This window comes from Pleuronectes platessa, chromosome 18 (assembly GCF_947347685.1).
Source record: "Pleuronectes platessa chromosome 18, fPlePla1.1, whole genome shotgun sequence".
Classification (NCBI taxonomy): Eukaryota; Metazoa; Chordata; class Actinopteri; order Pleuronectiformes; family Pleuronectidae; genus Pleuronectes; species Pleuronectes platessa.
Genome location: NC_070643.1, coordinates 9,485,303 through 9,493,082, shown reverse-complemented (window position 1 = coordinate 9,493,082; position 7,780 = coordinate 9,485,303). Strand labels below are relative to the sequence as shown.

General features: G+C 43.0%; 1 protein-coding gene across 1 annotated transcript in view; it reads left to right on the top strand.

Moving 5' to 3' along the window:
* Positions 1-3,416: 3,416 nt before the first annotated feature.
* Positions 3,417-7,780, top strand: part of col16a1 (collagen, type XVI, alpha 1) — a 66,417-nt gene continuing 62,053 nt past the window's right edge. The window contains exon 1 of the mRNA XM_053446580.1: positions 3,417-3,702. The gene's annotated coding sequence lies outside the window, so the exon portion shown is untranslated. The remainder of the gene's footprint in view (positions 3,703-7,780) is intronic.

Here is a 7,780-nt window from a genome sequence, read left to right as displayed (position 1 = left end):
TTAATGTTGACAAAGCGGATCAAGCGGGTATCTGCGAGTCGATGATGATGAAGGAGTGTTTGTAGAGCAGCGAACACTGACAGTGTTTGTGTGCGATGAGGACGTATTGTTGCATGCAATCGATGCGTCTTACAGCTGTATCTATGGCAACTATTAAGTTTCTTTTTCCCTGTGTGTTTTCAAAGGGCCTATTTTGTTCTCACAAATCCATAAAAAAATCAACGTGTGCAAAAGTCAAATAAGACTCTAAGTCTACATCTAAGGTTAAAATGACACAAATAAAAATGACAAAATATTGACGTTGTAACATGTCTGTTTTTTCTCATTTTGAAGGCTCCATCAAATGCGGCTAAAAACTACTATTCCTGAGCAGCAAAGGATCCAATTGGTGGATCCCCCCTCAGACCAACCTATCCCAGGATTAATTTAATGATGAAACTAATTGGGTATCTATGTGGCTGTCCACGCTGCAGTAAGTGTAGTGGCTCAAAGTAAATAACAATGCAATGGTAACGGGTAGGACAAGCCGGTGATGCAAATAGGAAATCCTCCATAGACTGAGAGTCTCATTTTGGTTTGGCTAATTGAGTAGATCAAATACCCCGAACGATGCTGCCGAACACTAAGACAGAGCTAAAGTATAATTCAGGAGGAGCGATTAGTTTTGATCTTAAACCAACGTATCAGAGAAAGTGAAATCTGGACCTGGTGATGATATTACCGCAATGTCAGAATGGTGGAGCAGTGGTTCACAGCAAGAAGGATCTTGGTTTCGACTCCTGGTTCAACCTCTAAGAGGAGTTTGCATGTTCTCCCTGAATCTGCTTGGGTTCTCTCCGAGCTCTCCAACCTTCATCCCACAGTTAAATACATGCAAATTGTGGAAAGGTTAATTGGAGATTCTAAATTGTGTGTAGAAGTTAGTGGTTATTTGTTCTACAGCTACCTGACCTTTGTGTCAACGGCAGCTGGGATAGGCTCCGACCCTTAGAGGAGAAGAGAACGAATGAATGATGTTCGAAAACGAAACGGTTTAAAAACATTTGCTCTCTGACTGCATCCCCAATGTTTGAGGTGGTTTCCAAAGCTGTTCACTTTTTATCAATCCATCTATCAGTGTAGAAAGCTTTGACCCACTGGTTGCACTATAGGAAAACATAGAAATCATTAAGGGACCCAAATTTATCATGGCAATCAATCCAGTAGTTTTTTAGATATTTCAGTCATACTTCAAGTATGTCGCCTCCGCAGACAAGGAATCAGTTGGACCTCTATCAGGTTCGGTTACTTCAGTAATGTGATTCTGTGAAAAAAGATGTTCATGGGATAGACTGGGAGCCATGCACTTGGACTTCCTGAACTTGACACTCGACCTAATCAATAAATTAAATCACATAAATTAAGATCTTTGGAAACTATTTCACTGTTATTAATTTGGTTGTATTAAAATGTCAACATAAAGTATCCAGTTGTCAGTGTATATTAACACAAGGCGTTCAGATGAGCATAAATTAACATTTTACAGCTGTTCTTTGCTTCCATGTTAATGTGCTACCTACACGTATAGACACGCACACACACACACACGTAGACAGATACCACCAACACCAACACTGTCAGTTCACAAAGGTCCCACCAGGGTTAAAGTGTAGTTCAAAGGTCACGAGAGGACTGGACAGCTGCAAAAGTCATCGATGCAGCCGCTTCCTGTTCCTTTTATCTTCAAGTCAAAGAGGCCTTGCTCGGAGTAACTGAAGCCACATTTCAGGCAAGAACTACGGAGCATTTCTGCACAGTTGGGCCTGGACTTTTTCTGAAGGTTGCCTTTCACACATGAACAATGCAGCAGGAGAATCTCTGCTCAGACGTGTTCACAACATCGAAGAAATCTCTGTAGCGTTCAGGTGAGTGTTGGCGCAGCATACAGGGCATAACGTGTCAATTCTGCGAAGAAGATATCAATGTCAACTTTATTTAAATAGCACATATAAAACAAGATGGTTGACCAAAGTGTTTCACAAAGCAATAGGTACAACAAGAAGACAGCAACACGCAAAACATCAAAATACGAATGGTAAAAATAAGATAAAATATAATAAAATATAAAATAATATCTAATGGGCTAAAAAACATTCTCAACTCGACAAGAAGGTCAAAGAGAAGAGATGTGTTTTTAACAATGAATTGAATTGTGCTAGAGAGGGGGCAGATCTAATATGGAGTGGGAAGCTGTTGATCTCAGGAGTTCATCTGGGTAAGGCGGTGCCAGTTCATTAGGAGTATTAAAAGATAACGATACAATTTTAAGATGGATCCTATGACGAACAGGAAGACAGTTCACGCAGGTGTAGTATGGTCCCTCTTTTTCTTTCCTGTCACGAGGTGAGCAGCAGCATTTTATCACATGACTAGTTTGGAGAATGTCCGGAGGCTCTTAGCCGTACATTTGTATTATCACACACAACCCCTCTAGAGAATGTTAGGAGATTATCCAGAGTTCTGTCTGACAGCATCTACATTTGTTGCACCGCACCCACTTTCTCACCGACACTGTTTACACTTTCTTTATTTTATGAGGTGGAGGTTAAAGCTAATGAGAGAGCGACAGATAATTGCTCGGCTGAGCGGCTGACCTCTCGACAGAAGGCAGAAATAAATATCTCGAAGACGTGAGCACTCCTCAGCACCTATCAGGCCGCAGCAGCACTAGATGCACGCATAAATCAAACCAAAGTGATATTTATTTGCCTCCCGAACTATTACTTTACCGACAATAAAGGTGGAATTTATGCAGCTATTAAGACAATCGTGTCGGAATGGTCACGGGCTGCAACCGAGGCCACTTTATGGATTGGAAGCAATAAAAGCCGCTGATAAAACAATACGGAAGCTTTGCAGACCGAACTTCAATCAAAGGTAAAGTCTGATAAGCAAGTTCATTAATTTTAATGGAGTAAATTCCTCTCAAGAATGCACCGGTGGGGCCACCATCGCTCGCAGCTCCTGTATTAATGAATACACCCTCACCCTCACAGGATGGAAGCAAGTCCTCCTTAAGACTTAAGGCGGAGAGAGGAATGGGAGGGAGGAAGATGAGGAGAAGATGAAGGCAGAGGGGTAAACAGGGTGAAGGCCTGAGACTGGCTCCAGGCTCTCTTCCTGTAGCTCAGTGGAGAAGGTGATTTCACTGTGGGATCTCCTAGACAGGGAGGGGAGGTGGAAACAGGGGGAAAGAGAGGGGGGGAATGGGTGTGTGGGAGAGCTGAAAGAGAGTCAGACAGGGGGAAGAGGTAGAGACAGAGGGAAAGAACAAGAACAAGTAATGAGAAACTGAGACTCAAGTGCAGAGAAAGCAAAGAGAAGGTGAGGGAGGGAGACTGGGGATTTGGTTTGTGCAGCAGCGTAAGAAGAGAGAGAGAGAGAGAGAGAGAGAGAGAGAGAGAGAGAGAGAGAGAGAGAGAAGGAGAGAAAGAGGGGAGGGGGAAAGTTGGACACAGACTATCTTGCACAAACTTTTTTTTTTCTTTTCTTCTTCTCCCTTTTCTCCTTGGAAGGAGAAGCCTTAACAAAAAAAGTCAGAGGGGACACGCAAACTCCCACTGGATTACATGTGATTGCGTTTGGAGTTTTCCTTGGATATTTACGTGCATTTATTCCCGGATTAATGTGGACGCAAACCTGTGGATTGATCTGCAGTTGAAGGTATGGCTTTTATTGGTGGTGTAAAAGTGAGAGCTTTACTTTTTAAGGGCGCAGTTTGTAAAGTGGCTGCAGTGAAACTTTATTGAGAAGTCTTGGCTGCAAGAGGCTGCAGACTTTATACAGCACATGGAAATGGACATATTATATTGTATACATACTATTATATACTAATACCAGAAAGTCCGAGCAAGTTCACCAAAGAGCACAACAGACACACAAACACACTTTAACTCTAACACCTAGGGGGGTTATCACAGTTTGCACCACTGAAGACTGTGATTATAGAAACCAAAAACCAAAAAATATAACTTTGATAAAACCACTCTCTCCCAGAGGAGATCATTACAGTTATTTCTGCTGCCTATGAAAGTATTTTATTCTGTTTTGGACTTTTGAAAAACAAACAAACTTATGAACCAATGCTAGTTGGTATATGGAAAAAAAGATGCTGATTTGCCTTTAATGTCTAATCAAGGCTCCACTGCAGCACACGATGTGGTTGTTGCTGTCAATCCTCATAGTTTGCATTCAACTCCAGTGGAAAAAAAATCCTCCTATGAGCAGTTCAGTTTCTGCTACATGCGTATCATTCAAGGAAAGTCATGTCTGAGCCGGAGCATTTGCACTGTTCCGAGATCAGTAACCAAACTCCCTAAAACTATTTTTCCGCAACCTGGAAAAGAAAACAAAGTGCTGAGGAGGAAGCTTGAATGCCACAGACACATCTGCTTTCCTCATTGCTCAGCCATCCCATGTTCACTGGCTTTTTGCATCCTGTCATTGCACCCCCACCCCCACTAAAAGCACCCTAGGGGGCTCTTGAGAGCTTTTTGTGAGTCAGTCTTTCCCCTTGCAAAATTTGGGAGAGCTCAGTTTTGCACCTATTTATGATCACCAGGGAGCTACTTCTGCAGGGACATGTCTGATCAGATCACCCAACCACTGAGGGTCATTCCTGCGGTAACAGTTGGAAAATTGCCCTGTTAACATTACAAGCAGACGTCCTTGAATTTAAAACAATGATAAGTGTTGCTCACTTTTACCTGCTGCAGGCTACCCAATGCGATGTGTGCATCCTTGCTTCCCTTTGTTATGGGCCTGCAGCAGATTGTATCATCCACAGTTCGCCTGCAGCAAATCGTGTCATCCACTTGACTCTTTGCTTTTACTCAGTTTAGTGGTGAAGTGAGCGTTGGACGATCAGAAATGTGAAGTCGAGCTGATATAAAGCAGCGGGTGTCGTCCCTGCTGAAGGCCGACAGCCACGGGCCCCACACTCCAACTAGTTCACGTCATCACAGTGGATCTCACTTTACATAATTACTTAATGTATGTGCATACAAAGTTTTAGTGGCATTAGAAGGGGTCAGTGTTTGTGTTCAATACTCCCTATGTGTTTCCTAATCTGCAGCTGTACTGTTCTGCTTCTCAGACTGGATCATTATTCATGGGAAGGCCTTAAACACTACCCAGAATGTTAGACTAGTAAAAACTTGCATGTCATACAAGTTGGATTTTGCCTTTACGAGTTTGCAAGTTCCTATTGCTCCTGGCCATCGGATATCTGGATAACTGGAGTGTCTTACCTCGGCCGGGACAATGCAGTGCAGTCTCAGCTTCAGCCCTGAAGCACATCCGAAGCTCCAGAGGGTGTAGGCTTATGTGTTGCTGCGTTCATGATGACAAGTCAGAATTACAGCAAGTAGAAGCTTCTGAAAGTCTTAAAACCTATCAGCAGAAAATGTCAAATCCTGGAAAACTTGACGGTGTGTTCAAGGACATCAACGTCCAATCTGTCTGTCGGTCAACCAACTTGATCTAGACTGAAATGTAACGGAAAAAGACATTCATTTTCCACTAAGGAAGAATTGCAATTGTGACCTTTGGTGATGCTTTGACTTTTCTTCTAGCACCATCATCAGGTCAACATTTAATCTACAATACTTAAGTAATGACATAATTACCAGTGTGATAATGCACTTTCCATTTAGTAATAATAAGCTAATGTTTGTTGCTAACACAGCACTATTTTTGGACATGAACTTTGGGGTCTGGACATTTTCTAGAGTTTGCTTTTCGCAGATGAAGAACACAGCAGAAGTGTTTCTGGGTCAGACATGTTCTCAACAACAGGGAAATGTCTGGGACATTCAGGAGAGGGGTAGCACATGTGTAGGCCATGAGGAGGCAGGACATGACGTGTGAGTTCTGCTGCGGAAATCCTATATTCTAGTTAGAATCACATCAACACCCGCATATTCTACGTGTATGGCACGTCTTTATCCTCCTGCGATATCTTCATTCTTTTCAGTTTTGAGTCCATTTTTTGCTAGAACCATCATTTTCCTACAGGAATCTCACATTGGCTCACTCACACATTTTACGGATATTTTTTCCAGGGGGCTGGCAGGGCAAGTTCTGGAGCAACTGACTCTGAAATGTTTGTGCTCAAATAAAGTTCAATATGAAAGCAGATTGAGATCGTGATTCACCAACATGGCGTGGTGTTTCGACAGGTTAACGCCAACATATTCATTTTCGGATATTTACTTCTTTGAATAGAGCATGGTGTGAAATGGCTTATGTAGTTTTTTCTCTCCACCTGTTTGCCTGACAGTCTGGTTGTTTAGTCTTTCTGTTCACATTTCTGCAACTTCTCTAACCATCAGATATGAATGAATTCATATGTACCTGGCCTCCTATTATTGAAGCCTTTCGTTGTTATTCCTGCATCCCAGTCAACTTTTACCGCAGTACCCTACGTATCCACTGTGAGGGAGGACTCTCTCCGTTGGATTAATTCTGGGTGACGACCCCATATACCGATCGGGAGATTGTTTTCACAGCCCTGCACCAAAACCACTCTGTGCTCAGTGTGTGTTTGTGTGTGTGAGACGGCACTGGGTAAATTGGGAGCAGATACCCTGTGAGCGAGCTGTCTGTCAATCTTCTTGCTGCAGTATGCTGGATCAAGAGACAGCTGGAAAAGCAGTGAATCCCTCATATAGTACATGGCTGATGTAGTTAGGCCAGGTTCTAACATTTTTACGTATTAGGGGGAAAAAAGTAAAATGTTAGCTTCTGTTATTTAATCATCCGTGTGTGGGTGGCTAATAAGCAATCCTCTTGTCTATCCACAGAGAGGACATGTTTCATTTAATTCTGTCAGAGCGTCTTCCTCTACAAGGCCTCGGCTGGTGCCGTTGTTCTGTAAGCGATGGCAAGGATGATGAAATGTGCGACAACAAAAATTGCTAAGCACAGAGACACAAATTGCCTCCATTGTTATGTAGGACAGTATCAGAGCCACTTTTGTCAATGTATTCAAGCCATAACAAAGCACTAGAACTGATAGTAGTATAGGGAGTCAAGTAGAAAATAGGTCTGGACCCAGAACCGAAAATGAGTCCTGGAACTACTGAACAGCTCTTGATCTTAAAAAGTGAGGCCTGCTGTCTTCAACATTTCTAAACACTTGGTCTCTGCAAGGTGATTCCCGATGTTGTCGGCACATGTGTCTTCGAGCCCTTTTGTGTTGGAAGACTTTCAATTCTGGCATTGTTTTCCTTCCTGTATTGGCCTCGCACTCAGTGACCTGATCCGCCTGCTTACCGGGCTCATTGCCAGCCCATCGGCCGAGACCGGGCGGCCTGACCCGGCTTTTATCTGCTTTAGTCAGCTGGGTGGCCACGGCGCCGCGGAGTGAGTGCGGCGACTAGAGGAGAGAGAGAGACATCCGTAGTAACTCATATTAGGGAAGCCTATTAAATTGTTTTGGATCATTGCCAGATAATAATAACAACGAGCTGTAACTTTTCATTCAGCCCGTGTTCTCTGGCCTGTGATGTATTATGTATTACTCACTGGGTGAACCTTCTTATTATTGTGAATATGTGGCATGAAGCCGGTATGGCACGAAGCCGTTTAAAGCTTTAATTAACCTTCCACCCATTTAACTCTTCTTCTTGCTGTCTACTTTTACTTCAAAAGGGGTTCGTTGTCGTGTCCAACAATTTTGCACACCATAGTGTGATTGCAAAGAGCTCCTGTTCTTTCTCATGAAATGCTAACCCGGCCT